Source organism: Marmota marmota, unplaced genomic scaffold (assembly GCF_001458135.2).
Source record: "Marmota marmota marmota unplaced genomic scaffold, marMar, whole genome shotgun sequence".
Taxonomy (NCBI): domain Eukaryota; kingdom Metazoa; phylum Chordata; class Mammalia; order Rodentia; family Sciuridae; genus Marmota; species Marmota marmota.
Window position 1 is genome coordinate 16,094,985 of NW_025999960.1, and position 22,418 is coordinate 16,117,402.

At 37.5% G+C, this 22,418-nt stretch overlaps 1 protein-coding gene across 3 annotated transcripts in view; it reads right to left on the bottom strand.

Annotated features, from left to right (window-relative positions):
• Positions 1–13,643, bottom strand: part of Lima1 (LIM domain and actin binding 1) — a 97,588-nt gene extending 83,945 nt beyond the window's left edge. For 2 of the 3 annotated variants that reach the window (XM_015493346.2, XM_015493345.2), the window contains exon 1: positions 13,494–13,643. The gene's annotated coding sequence lies outside the window, so the exon portion shown is untranslated. The remainder of the gene's footprint in view (positions 1–13,493) is intronic. The other variant, XM_048802701.1, reaches the window with a different exon arrangement.
• Between the last annotated feature and the right edge of the window lie 8,775 nt (positions 13,644–22,418).

Genomic DNA, 22,418 nt, shown 5'->3' on the forward strand with positions numbered 1-22,418 from the left:
TTTTTTTTTTTTTTTTTTTTTTTTTTTTTTTTTTTTTTTTTTTTGGTATGGGAGATTGAACCCAGGGACACTTAACCACTGAACCACATCCTTAGCCCTTTTTAAATTTTTTATTTTGAGACAGGGTCTCCCTAAGTTGCTTAGGGCCTCACTTGTTGAGGATGGTCTTGAACTTGTGATCCTCCTGCCTTGGCCTCCTGAGCTGCTGGGATCACAGGCACCACTGTACCCAACCCATTTTTTTTTTTTTTTAATCAAGGAATTACCAGCTCTAATCTAAGTTTAAATTCAACTCTCTCCCAAGTAACTTGATCTGTCTTTTATCCATTTGGTTCCCCTCCATCTCTCTCCTCCCATTGAAAATTAATTTGTTTTTTAAGACCAAACATAATCCAATGGAAATTTTTTTCAGTAGTATTTTGACAAATAGTAAGGAAAAACTCTTTTAGTAGGTAGAAAAAACTGATCATTATGTAACTTTGAATTTAAGGTGAAAACAGAGAAAAAGCAAAATTAGAAAAAGAATGTAGAAATTTACAGCTTGACTCACTACACAAAGCACAGATTCTCTCTCAAAAGCCTATTTCTCCTTCAACTCTTATAATATTCCACACTTTAACAGCAGATACATCAAATATTAATGCTTAGTACTGTGTAGGGGCTCAACAAATATTTGTTACATGAATGAAAACAGCACTATGGTTGGTACATATCTCAATAAGGGCTTATAAATTTAACTGAATATCTGCCAAGAAACTCATGCTCACAGGTCTTGCTAATTCCATGTTTAATTAAGACAAAGTAGCTAATTAAAGAATCTTCTTTTATAATACCAAAGCAGAAGATATATATATATATATATATACACACACATATATACATATGTATGTATATATGTGTATGTATGTGTTTGCTTCTGTTGAAGATATAATATTCTTATACTAGTTCTTTGTCCTTAATAATTAATCAAGTTTTCTCCAGTAGAAGGCTTCTTAGTTTCACTCTTGGCCATTTCCAGAAAGGGCCTGGCTTCCATTCTTATCTGAAATTTTAGATGGTTTTTTTTTTTTTTAAGGGCTTGCTCAATCTGAAGAGCCAGCTCAGATCAATTTAACCAATCCTTTCAAGCAGAATTAAAACAGGTTTACTGAAAAGTGACTCTTCTTGAGGCAAGTTCTCTAATTTTTCCTTTCTGCAAAAAATCTGAGAAGCTAATACATAACAATGCTTTCATTAAGAACAAGGAGAGCCAAGACTGGTCATGTAAATAATTACCCAATCACACAGCCACAGAAGTAATGAAGTTTTGCTACTTATCTGTGCCAATGCTATTCATCTCATTTCTCAAGGATTGGTTACAAACATATTAATGTTTTAGTTGAATTTTAATATTTGTCTCCTAAAAACTACGGAGCCATGATCTTTTATTGGATCACGATCTTTCAGCTGGCGTGGAAATCAACTTTTTAAAAAATATTTATTTTTTTTTTTAAGTTGTAGTTGAACACAACACCTTTATTTCACTTTTATTTTTGTATGTGGTGCTGAGGGTCGAACCCAGGGTCTTGCACGTGCGAGGCGAGCGCTCTACCGCTGATCCACAACTCCAGCCCGGAAATCAACTTCTTTATTTCAATTTCTTCATCTCAAAAACACATTAACTTACACAAAATAGTTATAAAGACTGAGGATAAGAGCAAAATTCATAAACTGTAATAATAAGTGTTTTTTTAAAATAAAATTTCAAATCCATGTTAAAAAAAATATTGCCTAGCATGCATGAGGCTCTGGGTTTAATCCCCAATACTGGGGGGTAAAAAAGAGAAAGACTTAAAAAATAAGGACAGTCTGGTGCAGTGGCACATACCTATAATTCCAGTAACTTGAGAGGCTGAAACAGGAGGATCACAAGTTTGAGGCCAGCTTTAGAAACTCAGTGAGGCCCTAAGCAACTTAGTGAGACCCTGTCTCAAAATAAAAAATAAAAAGGACTGGGGATATGACTCAAGAAGTCATTCAATGATAAGAAATAGTAAGAAATTAGAAATAAACCACTATAATGATAATGTCCAGTTTAACTAGGTTGTTTTTTGTTTGTTTGTTTTTTCGAGTAGTACTGAAGACTGAACCAGTGCTTTGGAGCATGCATGGCAAGTGCTTTACTACCAAGCTACATCCCTAGCCCCCTTTTAAATTGAATTTTAAATTAAATCTTGAGACAGGGTCTCCTAAATTGCACAGGCTCTTCTTGAACCTGTCATTTTTTTGCATCAATCTCCTAAGTAGATGGGATTACAGACATGCGCCACTGTGGTGAGCTCTCCCAGATATTAATAAGAAACCCCTTGTCTGAGGTGTTGATGAAAATCTTTCTAATCGGTACACACACTGTAGCATTTCAGGGAATGTAGTAAGTATAAGGAAAATAATTTCATCTTTCCTTGGGGATTCCAGATACTATCTTATTATTATTATTATTATTATTATTATTATTATTTTCACAGAGAAGGAAAGCAGAAGAAAATTGTTGGCTGCTTGAATAATCAGTTTGCCAAATTTGCTCTTAAAAATGTAATGAAAGAGGACTAGGGCTGTAGCTCAGTAGTAGAGCACCTGCCTCGCATATGTGAGGAATTGGGTTCAATCCTCAGCACCACATAAAAATAAATAAATAAAGATATTGTGTACATTTACAACTAAAAAATATTTTTAAAAATGTAATGAGAGGGCTGGAGTTATAGCTCAGTGGTAGAGCGCTTGCCTAGCACATACATGAGGGACTGGGTTTGATCCTCAGCACCAGCATAAAAATAAATTAATAAAATAAAGTTATTTTAAAAAAATGTAGTGAGAGCTAACAGAATAACATTGTACAGCAGGACCAGTTCTAGAAGTAGAAGTCTGAAGAGGTAGTAAAGCAGTGGCCTGGATCCAGGAAACGCCTTGGAAAACCTGCACTCATGGAACTGAATCCTGCTGCTACCATACCCAAGGCCTTTGTCCTGCTACCTTCAGAAATCTTCAGAGACTGCCACCTGATTTGAACCCAGATGGAACTACCTCAGCTATGGTCCATTAAAAAAAAAAAAAGGGGAGGGGGTATACACCCACACCGACACACACCAACACCACCACTTTGCAGTGCAAACCAAAACAAGACTTGTTAAAATAAGAAGTCTATCTTCAAGGGGTATTCAATCATTCAACAAATATTTATTGAGCTCTTACCATGTACTGGGCAGTGCTCTAGATGGTAAGGCTGTGATGTTAAGGACAGATAAGGTCTCTACTCATGCAATTGCATTTCTATTCTGGGAGGGAAGCAGGACAATTAAAAACTGATAAGTGCTGTGGAGGAAATACAAAAAGAGTAACTGGAGTGAGGTAGAAAAGGGACAGCTACTTAGTGCTTAGGGAAGGTCTCTCTGAGTGAATGATATTTTAGCTGAAACCTGAATGAGTGGGAGGATAGTGGCAGCAAGCCAGATGAAGAGAAGAAATAGAGGAGTTTTCTAGGCAGAGAGAATAAGAAAGGCAAAGGCTCTTAGGCATATATATGTGACTAAGGAGAAGGTGAAGAGAGGAGTATGAGAAGACATAGAGATGAGTGGCAGCCAGATTAAATAAGATCTTTTATGTGATGATAAAATATTTTAATTTTATTCTGTGATACAAAACCAGGGTTGTTACATAATTGCATACAAGATAAGATATATACATCACACATTATAAAGAATTAATTGCTTACTAAATGTATAATGGTTAAAAATTTGAAAAGGAAATGTTCTCATACTTATAAAACTTATAATTTTGCTGGACACGGTGGTATGTGCCTGTAATACCAGCACCGCAGGAGGCTGAGGCAGGAGGATCATAAGTTTGAATCCAGCCTTAGTAACTGGGCAAGGTCTTAAACAACTTAGTAAGAACCTGTCTCCAAATAAAAATAAAAAGGGCTGAGGGGCTGGAATTGTGGTTCAGCAGTAGAGTGCTCACCTAGCACGTGCATGGCCCTGGGTTCCATCCTCAGCACCACATAAAAATAAAATAAAGATACTGTGTCCAACTACAACTAAAAAATAAATATTAAAAAAAAAAAAAGAGGGCTGGGGTTGTGGCTCAGAGGTAGAGCTCTCGCCTAACATGCATGAGGCACTGGGTTCGATCCTTAGCACCACAAAAATATAAAATAAAGATATTGTGTCCATCTATAACTAAAAAAGTAAATATTAAAAGAAAGAAAAAGGGCTGAGGATGCAGTTCAGTGATAAAGCTCCCCTGAATTTAATCCCTGGTACTAAAAAAAAAAATAAGAAATTTATAATCTTAAAAAGAAGCTATAATTCATAAGACTGACAGTGTTAAGGTAAAAAATGAAGTAAAAATAAAGTACTAGGAGCTGCGGTCATGGCTCAGTGGTAGAGCACTTACCTAGCATGTATGAGGCACCACATATAAAATAAAGATCTAGGAGCTGGGGTTGTGGCTCAGAGGTACAGCACCTGCCTAGCATGCGTGAGGCACTGGGTTCAATCCTCAACACCTCATAAAAATAAAATAAAGGTTATTGTGTCTACCTATAACTTAAAAAAAAAGCCACTGATTCAAACTGAAAAAATTAGAAAATGCATTTTTTAATTTTTAAAATGTCACATTTATGTGGACTCTTAAGAAACTGAGTTTAATGGGGGATGGAGGGAGAAGGAATTGCCTGAAGCTATGGGAACTGCATGAGCAAAGGCACAGAGGCAGGAAAGGTCAGGGTGGGTCCAGGAAATAGTGAATCATTGTATGGCTATAGTGCCAGCAGAGTGGGTAGTATCTGGGAGATAAGCCTGGAAAAATAGGCTGGGGTGGGGAGAGAGGTGGTAGATCTGGAAGGGCATACACAGAAATTGACTTAATTTATCTGGGCATTTGTTCTCCTTAAGTGTGTATATGAGTCCTTTAACATACTTGTTAAAACTTCAGATCTGGTCTGGAGTTGTAGCTCAGTGGTAGAGTACTTGCCTCACATGCGTGAGGCACTGGGTTCTCAGCACCACATATAAATAAATGAATAAAATAAAGGTCCATCAACAACTAAAAAAAAAATTAAAACAAACAAACAAAAAAAACACTTCTTGTTCCCAGACCCACCCCTTTAGATAGGTAGGACCTGAGAATCTATCCGGTTTGTTTGTTTTGTTTTGGTACCAGGGATTGAACTCAGGAGCACTCAACCACTGAGCCACATCTCCAGCTCTACTTTGTATTTTTTGTCTTTTATTTAGAGACAGGGTCTTGCTGAGTTGCTTAGCACCTCGCTTTTGATGAGGCTGGCTTTGAACTCACAATTCTCCTGTCTCAGCCTCCAGAGCCACTGGGATTACAGGCATGCACACTGCGCCTGGCAGTTTAACCAACACCCAGGTGATTTTGATACAGGTAATTGAGGAAACAATACTGTGAAAATCAGTGCTCTGGGTTTCTCTCCCCGCCTCCTTTTGGTTTGGTGCTGACAAAACCCAGGGCCTCGCACAGTCTCAGCAAGCATTCTACCACTGAGCTACATCCCTAGCCACAGTGCTCTGGGTTGTTTTAATGACAATGCTGGACTAAAACGGGAAATCTGAAGCCAACTCTAAGGATTACTCAAAGGAGGATCTGAATCAGAAGACTGACAATAGAGCCATTATCACTGTGGAGGAAGAACAATCAATGTTGGTGATCAATTAAACGTGAGAACAGAGGAGGACTGAAGTATTAAAGACAACTTCAGACTTTCCTTACAGGATCTAGGTGAATGCAGATACATGGTACATATTGACTTTCCACGTGGTCTAAAAAGTAGTTCAAAATACGGATCTGTAGCTTCTTAGCTACAGATATGCAAAGGCACTAAACCACATGGTTGGATACTCCAAAGTCCATTCACAAAAAGAGTTAAATATAGGAAGTAAAACCATAAAAAATTAAAAGAAAGTGAATATTTAACCCATCTCTGAATGAAGGCTTTCTAAACATAAAAGCAATGAACAAAATCCCAAATTTTAAAAATCTACAGATAAGTAATAATATATCATATATAAAATAAACAGGCAAGGAGTGGGAAGTTGTGGCTCAACGGTAGAGCACTCGCCTAGCACATGCAAGGCCCTGGGTTCAATTCTCAGCAACACATAAAAATGAATAAATAAATAAAGGTAAGAAAAAATTAACAGGCAAGCAACTGGTTAAATATCTGAACACAGGACAAAGAATTAATACTCTTAAAAATGAAGGACTTCTACAAATCACAAACAAAAATATTCAGCACAGTTTCTGTATGAAACAGAAGTTGTTTAAATGGAGCGGCAACATATACCCTGTCACAGATTTTACCAGTTTTCCAAGGGCTAGTCACTGAGAGTGCCTAAAAAATACTAGACTAGCCAGCTGTGGTGGTGCACACCTATAATCACAGCAATTTGAGGCTGAGGCAGGAGGACTGCAAGTTTGAAGTGAGCCTCAGCAATTTAGGGGGGCCATGTCTCAAAATAAATTTATAAAAAGAACTGGAGACGGTAAAGCACCCCTGGGTTCAGGGTGTTTTACAGCTTTTCAAATTTTTAATCATTATGCTTTATAGGTTCCCAGTACCAAAACAATAAAAACAACAACAACAACAAAAAAAAAAAAAAAAACACTAAACCAATCTTTTTGATTTCTATTGTCCTGAAAGTTTAAGGACAAATTAAATTGCCTGCAGACTCCATCAAGTCTTGCTACTCTAATAGAAACTGCTCCTGCTGCATGCAGTCTTTCCTCAGGCTCTAGATATCTAAAACAGGAGAAAAGTTAAGGACTAGACAACAAGAATTCCAAAATTTCTTGCAAACAGTAGTTTTAAAGTCTGTACAAGTCAGGCATGGTGGCACATGCCTGTAATCCAGAGACCTGGGAGATTGACACAAGAGGATGGCAAGTTCAAAAGCCAGCCTCAGTAACTTAGTAAGGCCCTAAGCAATTTAGCAAGACTCTGTCTCAAAAAAGGGCTGAGATGTGGCTCAGTCATAAAGCACACCGTGGGTTCAATCCCTGGGACCTAAATAAATGCATAAAGTCACCACAGATTTTATATGGACCTTCGGATGGATCCAACCCTCTCATTTTACAGAGGAGGCTCTAAGTCAATGATGACCTGCCAAAGATCACTTACCTAGCTGATGACAAAACCAAGTTGGGCTTCCTCCAGAGCAGCACCCTTTCCACTGTGCATTGATTACAAGCTCTGGCCCTTCAGGGCATTTGTGACACTATAACTCAACCTCTGAACACTTTCCACTTCCTGAGTCCACTCATTCAACTTGGTCTAATAAAACCCCATGTTTCCCCTCAAAGCACTCCAAATAAAGAAAGAGCCACAAACAAAACCACCAACATAATAAAACCCACAAGACTCACTTAAAAATGGGAATGGGATTAACCAAAAGATGGTTCACAGAAAAAGATATAGTAAGAGAGCCAGGCACAGTGGCCTAGTCTGTAATCCTAGCGATTTGGGAGACTGAGGCAGGAGGATCACAAGTTCAAAGTCTCAAACTTACTGAGACCCCGTCTCAAATTTAAAAAATAAATAAATAAAAAGGACTGGGATGTGGTTCAGAGATAAAGCTTCCCTGGGTTATATTGTCAGTACAAAAGAAGAAAACAATTTTAAAAAACAATAGAAATGAATACGTAAAAAAATCTTCTGACTAGAAATTAAAAGAATACAAATTTCTACTTTTGCTTATCAAAGTTGTTAAAATTTAACAGATAATATCCAATGCTACAAAAGACACACTAAGAAGGGCATTCACAATCATTGCTGGTAAGAATGTTAATTAGGCCGGGCACGATGGCACACACATGTAATCCCAGCAGCTCAGGAGGCTGAGACAAGTTGGATCATGAGTTCAAAGCCAGCCTCAGCAAAAGCGATGTGCTAAGCAACTCAGTGAGACCCTATCTCTAAATAAAATACAAAATGGGGCTGGGGTTGTGGCTCAGTGCTTGAATGCCCCTGAGTTCAATCTCCCATACTCCCAAGGAAAAAAAAAGTTAGTCTAGTCTTTCACCCTTTCACACAGTAATTCTGGGAATCTAACCTACAAATATAATAAGCAATTTACATAAAGATTTACGCATAAATTTATTCTGAAAATGTTCACTTATTAATAACATTGTAACAACCAAAATACCCAAATACACAGTTTAATTATGTATTAATAGTATATGGAGTATTAAACATTTCTTAAAATGTTTTCAAAGCTCTATGTGCTGGCACTAGTCCCAGCTTGAGGCCAAACTGGGCAGCATGGGAAGACTTTGTCTCTAAAAAAAATTGAAAAAAAATTTTTTTAAAAAATTGCTTTCAAATAATTTTGATGCCATGAAACATAATGACATAATATAATGTGAAAAAGCAGGTAGAGGGCTGGGGTTGTGGCTCAGTGGTAGAGTGCTTGCCTAGCATGTGTGAGGCACTGGGTTTGAGTCTCAGCACCGCATGTAAATAAATAAATAAATAAAGATTCATCAACAACTAATGAAAAAAAATTTTTTTTAAAAAGCAGATACAAAATTGTAGGAATAAGCTCAATTACCTGTGCCTGTGTATGTGTGTGTGTATGTATCAAAGGAAAAAAAGAGTGAAAGGAAATACAATAAATGGAACAAATTATGAAATATGGGCTATTTATTTTGTCTCTATAGCCTGTTTATTTCAGGATTTGTATAATGAACATATACAATTTTAAAAATATGTATGTGCTTGTTGTATATGTGATAATAAAACAAGAATTATATGTACAATACAAAAAAGCTTTTTAAAAAAGAAATTTGAAGGGCTGAAGTTGTAGCTCAGTGGTAGAGCATTTGCCTCTCATGCATGAGGTACTGGGTTCAATCCTCAGTACCACATAAAAATAAAAAAATAAAGATATTGTGTCCATGTACAACTAAAAAAAAATTTTTTAAAAAAAGATAAATTTGAGTCAGGTATAGTAGCACCCACCTGTAATCCCAACAGCTTGGGAGCCTAGCTTCAGCAACTTGGTGAGGTCCTAAGCAACTTAGTAAAACCCTGTCTCTAAATGAAATATATGAAAGGGCTATGGATGAGGCTCAGTGGTTAAGCACATCTGGGTTTAATCTCCAGTACCAAAAAAAAAAAAAAAAGACAGATTTGCAAATCACTCATTTGGAAGTGATGGCTGAAGTCATGGGAATAGATCAGATTGCATAAGGAAAGACTATAGGGAGAACAGGATGCAGGACAAGCTATGGCAAACATCTGCATTTAAGAATCAGTCTATAATAAAAGAGTATGGGAAGAAGTAGTTAAAAGATGGAGAACCAGGTAGACATGTCAAGAAAACCAAATGAAAGGAAGACCCGAAAAAGTTGTTCACTTAGTCAAATGTTGCCTAGTGGTAACAAGGAAAACTGATGGGGTCATAAGAGGGAAATCACAGGATTCTCTGTGTGGACCAACAGGTTTCCAGCTAGAGTGCTGAAAGTGATACCTGAATCTGAGCACGCGTTACCTGTTCAGTAAAATTGAAGATACAGAAAGATGTCCTGGGACATTAGCTTGAATTTCAATTTATGAAAAAAATACGGGGCCAGGGATCTAGCTCAGTGATAGAGACTTGTCTACCATGTGTGAAGCCCAGGGTTTTATTCTAGGCACTAAAAAAAAAAAAAAAAGATTGTGTAAATATAAACCCATATAAAAGCATATCAACATTGCTAATTTATAGGTAACAAAACAAAATTGGCAATATTTTGGTGTGCAAAATAAAAATTGTTTGAGGGATTATAAAGTTTTCCTATATCAAGCTGATCATGGTGGCACATGCCTTAATCCAAGTCACTCAGGAGGCTGAGGCAGTAGTATCACAAGTTCATTGCCAGCCTCAGCAATTTAGTGAGGTTCTGAGCAACTTAGCGAGACCCTATCTTAAAATCAAAAATAAAAAGATTTGTTGATGTAACTCTGTGGCAAAGCACCCTGGGTTCAATCCTCAGTACTGGAAAAAAAAAGGAAGGAAGAAATTCTTTAAAGGAAAATCAAAAGAATGCAAAATTTCATGGTATCATGCTAACTTCTTATGATTAGACACTTGAAGTCACTAAAATGTTTTTAAGTGTAAAGAAATCATTTGACTTGCTAAATAATGGATTATTCTATGGTCAGACTTTCTCCTTTTTATGAAAAGAATTCTGCATTAGCACAATAATTTGAGTCTCCAGACCTTTGTACCTAGCCACAGCATAAACATTTTGGTCCTACCATGAGTACCATTTACTCAGAATCTCAACTCCAGAATCATTAAGTAGAAACCACTTAATTTGAAGCCACTGGTTTGTTACTAAAGAACCTTGAGAGTCTGTGTTAAGTAATTAACCTCACCTTGAGATTTGCACTGTGTATAATGAAGTACTTTAACTTTCTATTAAAAAAAAATCCAGTGAAAAACCATAGCAACCATAAAAAACACTAGTCTTTTCTTATGACAATCATTGACTTAGGAACCAAGTATTAGTTTCCCATCTGTAAAATGGGTATAATCCCAATTTAAATGAAAATCATTTTGTAGGGTATGGAGTTAAGAAAACCTGAAAACCAGTTTCATTGTCAACTTAAATAATGACAAATTTGGGCTGGAGCTGTGGCTCAGTGGTAGAGTACTTGCCTTGCATGTGTGAGGCACTGGGTTCGATCCTCAGTATCACATAAAAAATAAATAAATAAAGATTAAAAAATGTCAAATTCATTTAATTTGTAGGTAAGTGGTAATTTATAGCAAAAATGTCTAATGATCTCCCACACCCTTTTTTGTGTCTTTGATGAATTTCTCTGTTACAAAGGTTCTAAGTTAATACAGTTGATTGGTGAAAAACAACAAAGGAAAGCCAAGAATTTGAATTTCTAATAGAATCAGTAACTAAAATTATACTTGAAAACATTCTAAGAAAACATCATTGTAGAGATCCAAAAACACATACAAATATACCTGCTGCCTTTCCAAAAATTTGGTGAAGACAACTTCTCTGAAGTATAAACAGAAAGAAAGGGAATAAGCAATGTAAAAATGTTTCCATCAAATGCCATGGCTCCTTTCCCAAACGAAACAACCACAGTATGCACTATTATACCAAACTTCTATTTAAAAAACGAAAAAACATAATTATGTAGAAAGAATCATGTCATGTCCATCCTCTGTATATTAGAACATTGGAACACAGTAGGTAATTAATAGAAGTATTCAAGGGTACTATAAACTTCAGATCATCAAAACCCTGCAAAGAATCTCCAAACACTATCACCCTTTTCTCCTCACCCACATACCTACCCTGTCTCTCCTACCAAATAAAGAAAAAAAAAATGTGTGTGTATTACATATGTAAAATGTGTAGTGTATATATTCTTTTTTTCTTTTCTTTCTGGTGCTAGGTATTAAATGTAGGGCCTCACACCTGCTAGGTACACATTCTACCATTGAACTACACCCCTAGACAAAAAAAAAAAAAAAAAGACATTTGAGGGCACCTTAGGGAAGAACAGTCTGTCACCAAAACATGCTGTTAATAGAACTGTTTTCAATTCTGAAGCTTTCTCTTCCTAGAATTATTAAGTTGAAATTTGGCTCCACCTTTAACCCCCTAGTCTGGAACAAAGCTTGAAAGTACCAAGTTAAACAATGTTATACAATGAGGTAATTTTGCTAGTGTTGCCAATATACTGTTCTCAGATGCTCTAAAGTTCAGGGACTACCTGATAACACTTCCGGGACTAATACCTTACAGTGAAAAGAGCTCCACCAACTATTCACTGAACTCTCACAGAATTGAAGACAGGATCTAATACCATCTTCAAAAGGCCATAGAGTTGGTGGAAGACAAGGTAAGAAATATGAGAGATACAAATACAGGAACTGAAGAGAATCATTTTTTACTACTCAAAGTTTTTCTGTTATTGTTGTTGTTTATGTGTTTCTGTTCTTAAGGGAAAACAGAAGAATTTTTAACTTATATTTTCTGTGTTCCTATAACATCCTGACCTGACCTCTAGAATACAATTGACCTTATTAATACTATAAGTTGTATCTGTGATTCTGTCTGACCCATTTGATTTTAAGCTTTTTTAGGGTAGAGATGATTGGAACTTTGATTCCACAGAATTGACACAATAAATTATTTGTCCAAAAAAGAAGTAAATTCCTAATTACCTCGTATGCATTACACGTTGTCCTGTAAGTGTAAAAAAAATTCTCTTTCTATATATACACACTTTAAATTTTTTTTCTCTTCTGCCAACTTCATAACTTTTGGAAGGTCTACTTGAACCATGAGCATCCTTCATCTAGACTATCAGTCCACAGAAACTTAGAAAATTTTTGTCATCTTCTTTTGTAACTATAAAGACCTCAGAAGAAACTGTAATTTCGTGGTTCCTGAAATATTTATCATTTGTGAATAGGATTAGTGGATAAAAAGCATCCCTTTCAACCACTTAAACAGCAAAAGTAAGATCTCTCCCCAAATGGGGCATGGTCTTAACAACTGGTAACTCCCAAAAGGCCTTTGGCTAACTTGAAAAGTCAAGTCAATTGAACCACCTGAATTAAGAAGATTTTTGAAAGCTAGAATTAAATGCACAACAATAGTAGTTCAAATCTCTCTCGCTGGGATCAGTGGTGTTGTGAGCAGCAATAAGGAAGTTAGGAAGGGTGCCAGATGGTTCGCTCCTGGAACCTACAACGTCAAACTTTAGAACACACAGCCAGAATGTACAGTTACCTTATATTAACACCTACATATATAGGTGACGGATGCCAGCATATGTACACGTAGCGATTTGAGGACGATAAATCAGCAGCAAGGTCTGCTATATTCTCAACATACCTCAAAGGAATATAAGTGTCTTAAACAGCGTTCAGTTGGAATTAAGTTCCTAATTATTTCTAGTACACGTTATGTGTTGTTCTATAAGTATTTAAAAAAAAAACCACCTCTTTCTTACTCTATATATGCACTTTTTAAAAACGAGGAATAAGAAAGGAAGAAAAACCGAAGAGAGCGGGAATGGCTGAAAATGAAGAAAAAGAAGCAGTTGAATGTTAGAATATTTCCCAGGGAGGGTATTTTGACTTGTGATGAACTGACACTTTCCTCCACTTCACCAAAAAAGTATCGACTTGGAAAGGAGTGTTCCCAGTGCAAGACGAGGGGTGTCCTACGAGCTCCCGCTCTCCGGCAGCAAAGGCTCAGCCCTACACAATCACTCCCACCCCTAGCGCGGTGCCCAGAAGTGAGATAACAGCAGAGGATCTGTGACTCCTCGAACCCTACCTCGAAGGGGAGGAGCTCACGTTCCCAGTACTCCCCCGACTGCCTCAAAAGTCGCGGGAGAAAGAGGGTGTGGAGCGAAGTCAGGGTCTCCGTGCACTCTCGAGTTGATTGTGGAAAGAGAAGGCCCTTACCTGGCTAAAAGCCGTCTTTTCTCAGCGCTGCGCTGTCCTGCCACCGGTCCCTGGCGCTCTGCCTCGCGCACCTGTCGCAACCAAGCTGCTGCACCTAGAGCTCTTGCGGCCCCGCCCCGGTCCTGCACAGAGCCACGCCTCGGGCCCTGCCCACCCCGCGGGGACGCGCACGCCGGCCCGCCTCCCGTACGGCCTCGGGGCGAGCGTGCGCGCCTCCGGCTGCGTGCCCCGAGCTCGCGGCTGCTCTAGGCTGCTCGCTTTGCTAGCGTACCGGGGGGCGTGGCTCCCTCGCTCCTGCCTTAGTTGTCTCTTCAAGCTCCTCATCCTGGAATGCGGCCGAGCTTGAACTCTATTTCTCCACTTTGGCCTTAACCCCTCTCACACAAGGTTACCGCATTTTGAGTCAGGAACCAGAGATCTGGCCTAAATTCAGCTGTAGGCCAACTAGGTTCCTGGTACTATCAGGGTAAGTTCTGTACAGGGAGGGTGTTTTAGAGGAGGCTGCAGTGTGTAGTGGAAAGAGCTATAAATTTATCCTGGCTAAACCACTTGACTTGAATTAATTCGCTTCACTTTAGTGGAGCCATTCTTTCCCCTTGAATGAAAGGGTGGGACAAGAGTAGATAATGTCCAAGTTCTCCTACAGCTCTGTTTGTTTTTTTCCTGTACAGAGTAGGAACTATGGAAAGGATTTCGAGCTCCCCACAAGGCCTAGCATTTTGGCCATCCTTCCTCCAAATTTTTGTACTAGTTTTGCACAGCTGCATGATGCCATTTGATAGTATTCTTTCGTATTCAAATATGGTTTCAGACCATAAGTTTTATGAAACTTTTTGAAATGCATGCAGTTTGATAAATATTAGAAGGGACTAGTGGTAGCCAGGCAGAATGGCCCACGGCATGTAATCCCAATTACTGGGGGGACTGAGGCAGGAGGATCACAAGTTTGAGGCCAGCGTGGGCAACTTTGCAAGACCCTATCTCAAAATAAAAAGGGGTGAGGGGCTGAGCATATAGTTCCATCCTAGAGTCCCTGATAGAGCAAAGGAAAAAAAAAAGTGTGTGCGCGTGGGTGGGTGCTAGTGGTGGTAAACATGCATATTTATACTTCCCTAAAGTAGTTAATGAAAATGTTTAAGGAGAAGAGCAATTTTCAATAGCAGATGATGAAGAAGACAAGCAGCTATTCCCCTCTTTCTTCATATTTCTAGCCTAGACTGATTTCTGGATAGGTATGTTTAAAAGAAAAAATTTAGACAAACTTTTTAACAGTTCATTTGAGCATTAAAAGTTTCTTGAATAGGGCAGCACCCAATACCAGAAGGGGAATATTCAGCAATCTTTTCCAGCAGTTTGGGTAACAAGCAGTATAGGCTGAACAGGGAAGTAAAGAAATTAATTAATGGATACAGCTTGGCTTTGCTTTATTTGGATATAGTCACATGGGAGATCCCTAGTTGTATAACCAGTTGACTGGTTGACTACCTATGAATGGCTGATGCTGTATTCAAAGTTCATCAGTTTATCAGGAGGGTTTTCTGGGTACAAATAACCCCAGGCTAATGACCTACTACTTATTTTGCTTTAATGTTATCAAGCATGAAGACTCTCTAGCAAAACTGGCAGGTAACTCGGGAATGTGTGTATGGCCATCCTTCCTCCAAATTTTTGTACCCGTTTCGCACAGCTGCATGATGCCATTTGATGGTGTTCTTTCACACACACTTATAACACACACACACATATTTTTGTAATTGAAACTCAAAACCCCAGGGCCTTTTGCTAGCATGCTAGGCAACTGCTTTATTGCTTAGCTATATACCCAGTCCAAACAGGAATGTTTTTTGGTGGTACTGGGGATTGAACCCAGGTGCACTTTACCACTGGACTACATCCTCAGTCTCCCTAAATCTCCCAGGCTGGCAACAAACTTTTGATTCTTCTGCCTCAGCCTCCCCAGTTGCTGGGATTACAGGCATGTGACATTGCACCTGGCCCTATCATGGGAATGTTAAAGAGCATGTGATATCAATATAGGATGGTACTCCAGAAAAACGCATTCTCACCTGGCATGATGGCACATGCCTGTAATCCTTGCTACTGAGGAGACTGAGGCAACAGGATTGCAAGTCAGAACCTCGGCAACTTAGTAAGACTCTATCTCAAAAAATATAAAGGACTGGAGTTGTGGCCCTTTGGTAAGGTACCCCTGGGTTCATTCCCCCCCGCCATGCATTTTCTAGCATATGAAAATATGAAATTCCTTCAGTATATATCTCCAAAAAACTTTTTTTTTTTTTAAATCAAGCCAATAGGGCTCATATTCTCCACTAAGAAGACTAAGAAACCTAACTTGGGTCAGGGTTTTGGACCAGTATTTTTACCTTGACTCAGCCACTTATCAACCAGACAAATTGCTTGTCTTTCCAAAGCCTCTTTTTGAAAATCGAGCTAGTAATACACTTCAGTGAGCTTTTACATTTGCAAGGCTGATTACTAAATTTTCAGGTATTTTTGTGAGTCAGTTATTAACCACAACCACTACTAAAAATCAAATTATATAAGCTCATAATTATATTATGTTCAGGGTTATAAATAGTCTAATCTCATCACTTGCTATCTGGGGTGTTTTACTTCATTTTGCTAATTCTGCTCTTGAGGTTATTTGTCCATTGTATCTCTGTGGTGAAAATACTATATGATGTTGTGCATATCTCTTTCCAACTCTGTTCAGAACTCTCAGGAATAAATCAAGCATTTATTCATAGTCTGATCTTGTGAAATATTGTTGGAAAAGGAATTATTGAAGCTGGTTTTCAAGAAATAATAAGTCATGAGTTGGGGTTGTGGCTCAGTGGTAGAACTCTTGCCAGCATGTGTGAAACACTGGGTTCCATTCTCTGCACTACATATAAATAAATAAAATAAAGATCCATTGATAACTTTAAAAAAATTTTCAAAAGAATAGAAATAATAAGTCATAATGAAGATATAGGTATAGACTCAAAAGCAAATGAAAATTCATGTTCTTTTGAAAATCATATTAAAATCAGTAACAAAAATTTGACATTAGTCCCCAAGTGGTATTATAAATTTTCCTAATGTAGCACAAAACTGCTTTTCTTTTTTTTTATTTTTTTTTAAGAGAGGGAGAGGAGGGGAGAGAGAGAGAGAGAATTTCAATATTTATTTTTCAGTTTTTGGTGTACACAACATCTTTGTTTGTATGTGGTGCTGAGGCTCGAACCCGGGTCGCACGCATGCCAGGCGAGCGCGCTACCGCTTGAGCCACATCCCCAGCCCACAAAACTGCTTTTCAAATTCTGATCCATTCCAGAACAGACTGATTTTTTTTTGCACATAAAGGGTTTATTTTAAATGTTTTAGTTATAGGATAGAGTTATATTATAAAATTATAAAAATTACATCATAAAATTACTTAAAGTTGCAAAAATTACAGAATTAATAGATTCATAGTGCGTATACTTCTAAATGCAGAGAACTGTCTACACATTGTATAAAATAAATTAAAATTAAAAATGAATTCAAGCCAGGCGCAGTGCCACATGCCTGTAATCTCAGCAACTTGGGAAGCTGAGGCAGGAGAATGGCAAGTTCAAAGCCAGCCTCAGCAACTTAGAGAGGCGTTGAGCAACTCAGTGAGAACGTGTCTCTAAATAAAAACTAAACAAAATATTAAAAAGGGCTGGGGATGTGGTCCAGTGGTTAAACTCCTCTGGGTTCAATCTCCAGCACCAATCAATCAATAAAAATGAATTCAAGTTCAAATAATATGATCATTTACCTAATTGCAAAATGTGAACACAAAGACCTCTGAACTATACACATTCATTCAAACTGCACTAATGATGGAAAATACAAAGAGCACAGCATTTCCAAGGAACTACAGTTATTTTGATCAGAATTAGTCATAAAATTGTTCCTGTTTTGTTTTTAGAGAACTTTCATTTTTAAAAAGTATTTATTTTTTAGTTTTAGGAGGACATAATATCTTTATTTTATTTTTATGTGGTGCTAAGAATCAAACCCAGTGCCTCACGCATGCTAGGCAAATGCTCTACCACCTGAGCCACATCCCCAGCCCAGAACTTTCATTTTTTAAGACAATCAGCTTAAAAATGTTTTCAGGCACCATGATTTGTGACAATCAGAACAATCTTCAAATGGGTCTACAGTGTTAAGAGAATTAAGCCCAGTGAACTTCAGGGTTTAGCACATAAAACAAGAATAGAAATGAAATCGGGTTTAGAAGTAACAGAATGATTTTTAAACCTGAGAAGAAAAAACAGATGGAAATTATAGGGTGTCTAAGATAATGGGAACAAATTTCAAAATTGTTGAATGACCACTCATTGAAGAAATCATGTTCAAAGTAAAAACAGGCACAAGGCCAAGTGATGTGGTGCACAGGTATTATTCCAGCAACTCTGAGACTGAGGCAGGAAGATCTCAAGTTTAAGGCCAGCCTGGGCAACTTAGTAAGACCCTCTTTCAAAAATTTTTAAAAAGTTGCCTGTGGATGTAGCTCAGTGATAGAGCACCCCTGGGTTCAATCTCCATTATCACAAAAAGAAACAAACAAAAATAGGACATTCCTATAATCCCGAGATAGGAATTTAGGGATGCAGAGAGAATACAGAGTCTCAAAAGAGAAATGCCCATAAACTGCTGGAATGCACAACAAATAGATCATGAGCAACCTAGCCTGTGTCCTTGCTGGCCACTTGCTGAATGGCTGATGAGAAAGCAACCAATCCACAAGATAACCAAGAAAGCATCTGGAGGCATCTTTAGGGAGGATGTACCTGAAAGACTTTGGTGGCCAGGAAATGACCTGTAGCCTCATTATAATGGCAATACACTATAATAGTAATGCCCCTGGGTGGAGATTTAAGATGCTAATAAGACATGTTATTTAGGAAGTAGCATGATTAGAACATGCCAGGGCAATGCATGAGTGCGAGAAAAACTGGCACAAAATTGTGTAACACTGTCCTGACTCCACCTGTAGTTTAACTCTTTAGCTCCTATCCCTCTATAAATGTTAAAACCTCAGAACAAGGGGCTGAGGTTGTGACTCAGTGGTAGAGCACTTGCCTAGCATGTGTGAGGCACTGGATTTGAATCTTAGCACTCCATATAAAATAAAATAAATTAATTAAAGGTTCATCAACAACTAAAAAGAAATAAAATAATAATAATAAAAGACTTAGAACAAGACAGCTAAATTTTCTGAGTGCCTGCACTCCTATTTTCGAGTGTGTACTTTCCCCTTTAAAATAAATCTCTTGCTCTGTTTCTCATATCTGAGGCTTCCTTAAATTCTTTCCTGTGACAGAACCTGGAAGGTTCAAGTAGAGGTTCCTTTTCTTCTGGAAACCTCTTTGGACCACTGTACAGTGAAAGTACCAACATAAGTTCAAGTCCAGTTTGGGCAACCTAGTAAGAGCTTGTTTGAAAATTTTTTATAAAAGGGCCTAGGGAGGTTGCTCAGTGGTGGAGCACTTGCCTAGCATGCAGGAGGTTTGGGGGTCAATACCCAGGACGGGGAAAAAATAGCCTTGTATTTCCAGATTGTTGCAATGAAAAAGTGTTTATTAACTGGGAATGGTGGCACACAACTGTAATCCCAGCAATGCTGGCACACACCTGTAATCCCAGCAATGCTGAAGGATCTCAAATTCAAGACTAGCCTCAGCAACTTAGCAAAACCCTTTCTCAAAATATAAAATAAAAAAAAGTCTCGGGATGTAGCTTAGTGGTAGAGCATCACTGGGTTCAATTCCCAGTACCACCAAGAAATAAATAAATAATAATTTTTTAAAATACCATAATGTTTCTAAAGACTGTATTAAAATTCAATATTCATTAAAAGAACCAACTAATGTCTTGATTTTCTATTAGTATATAAACAAAAGAATAAAATACTATGGAAAATTTTCTTTTTTTTTTGTTCCAGAGATTGAATCTAGGTACAATTTATTTATTTTTATGTGGTGCTGAGGATCGAACCCAGGATCTCGAATGTGCTAGGCAAGCACTCTACCACTGAGCCACAATCCCAACGCCCCCCGCCTCCGCCCCCAGCCCTTTTAAATATTTTATTTAGAGACAGGGTCTCATTGAGCTGCTAAGTGCCTCAGTAATCTGCTGGGGCTGGTTTTGAACTCGTGATCCTCCTGCCCCAGCCTCCCAAGTTGCTGGGATTACATGCGTGTGCCACCAGGCCCAGCATGGAAAATTTTAATACTCTATAATTTGGTAAAACATAATAAATAGACCTTTATTTGATAAGGGAGCAATAGAATTAAAAGAGAAAAAATGGAGTAAATAGACAGTTGTTCACATATACAATTCAGTATAACAAGAATAGCAGAACATATTACAAAAGAAATTATGTGAAGATACTTAAGAATATTAGAAGAAAATGCCAAATATTCACCATAATTGATGAGGCATCTACATTTTGGAAGAAAGACACCTGGTGATTTACCTTTAGTATACAGTTAAATCAGATTGCTTTAAAAGATCTGGTGTGGGGCTGAGATTTGTGGCTCAGTGGCAGAGTGCTCACCTAGCATGCATGAGGCACTGGGTTTGATCCTCAGCACCATATAAAAATAAAATAAAGATATTGTGTCCTCCTGAAACTAAAAAATAAATATTTAAAAAAAATAAATAAAAGATCTGGTGTCAGCCACAAGAAGAGTGTATTTCAAATATGTTATTATCTAGTTTAAATGATTGTGGCTTTAACAATGAATATTTGAAAGTGAACTTAATTTCATTTTGTTCTAATGGTGCTTGTATGATAAGTGGGAAAGAAGATGGGAATGGCTACAAATTTGTTAGAAGTGTTTCTAATGTCATTATTTGGCACTATCAATTTCAATTCAGTCTCTAAAATGAAACAAGTCAATAATTTTTAAAATTCTGGATAAAATTATTTCTATTTTTAATCCAATAAAAATGGAACTGAATTACAAACTGTAGTTAAAAACTTGAAATGACTAAAATTGGCGAGACATTGGGGTTAAGCTCAGTAGCATGTAGTTTATGAACTGCCACTGTTGAGTAGCATTTGTATCTCGCATCACACATGCATTTTTCTCATTCTTTTTATTCCTGATTGGTAAAGAGACCGTCTAACATCCAAGACTTGGTCTAATGATGGATTTTCTTCAAGAATTTTCATTACTTTCAATTGCATTGCAGTCAAGATCAACTAATATTCAGAAAGTATATAAATTAACCAAAGTTCCACAAAAGCTATAGAAGACTTAAAATTAGTATTAGAAAGCATGAATCTCTGCTGGGTGGCACACACCTGTGGCACACACCTGTAATCCCAGCAATTTGGGAGGCTGAAGCAGGAGGATTGCAAATTCAAGGTCAATCTTGGTAATTTAGTGAGACCCTATCTTTTTTTTTTTTTTTAATGGTACTTGGAATTAAACTCAGGGCCACTTGACCACTGAACCACATCCCAGACCTATTTTTTGTATTTTATTTAGAGACAAAGTCTCACTGAGTTGCTTAGTGCCTCACTTTTGCTGAGGCTGGCTTTGAACTTGCGATCCTCCTGTCTCAGCCTCCTGAGTCACTGGGATTATAGGCATGCACCACCCTGCCCGGCCCTCACCCCATGTTCTTGAGATCCTGAGTTCCATCCCCTGTACCACAAAGAAAAAAAGAAAAATCCATAAAAGGAAATATGTAAAAATGCCACATGATCAGAAATTTCTTTCTCATATCTAACCTAAATTTCTGTTATAAAGTAAGAAGAGCAATTTTAAAAAATCAATTTTCTTAGTTGGTTTGGTACTGCACATCTATAACCCCAATGACTGGAGAGACTGAGGCAGGAGGATCTCAAGTTCAAGGCCAGCCTGGGCAACTTAGTGAGACCCTGTCTCAAAATAAAATTAGAACTAAGACGGGTGTGGTTCAATAGTAGAGCACCCCTCAATTAAATCCCCTGTACTATAAAAAATAAAAATCAACTCCCTTAAATGTGTTCTATGTACATTACTGATCAATTTTCGGGGCTGGAGTTGTGGCTCAGAGGTAGAATGCTTACCTAGCATGTATGAGGCCCTCGGTTCTATCCTCAGTACCACATAAAAATAAATAAAATAAAGGTATTGTGTCTAACTACAACTAAAAAATAAATTAAAAAAAGATTCATCAGTTTTCAGTAATAAATTTTTATGTGTTTTTTATACCTTTGACAATGTACGCAACATTGAAACACCAGCACAATTTAGATACAGTTCTGTCATTCTCAGACTATTCTTTGTGCTCCTTTGCCATAACTCTCTTCCCCCAACCCTGTAATACTCATCTGGTTTCTGTCATTATCATTTTGATTTTACCTGAATATCATATAAATATTTTTGTTTCTTGGTTTATGTCTTGTTTTGTTTTATTTTGAAATTGAGTTTTGCAGTGTTGCCCAGGGTGGTCTCCGAATTCTGAGCTCAAGCCATCTTCCTGCCTCAGTCTCCCTAGCACTGGGACTACAGGCCTATATCCAACACACCCAACCTTCATATAAATATATGTAGTCTTTTTAAATTATTTTTATCTTTTATTTGTTCTTTTTAGTTATACATGACAGTAGAATCTATTTTGACATATCATATATACATGGATCATAACTTTCCATTTTTTGGTTGTATATGATGTAGAAAATATATGTAATCTATTGTGCCTGGCTCTGACTTTTTTCACTTAGCATAATGTTTTGGGAGAATATCCATGTTATTGCATGTATCAGTAGTTCATTCCTTTTTCATACTAAGTAGTATATTCCATTGTATGGACATAGCACAATTTATCAACCCACCAGTTGGTAGGTATTTAGGTTGTTTCTAGTTTGGGAACTTCTGAATTAGACTGGTA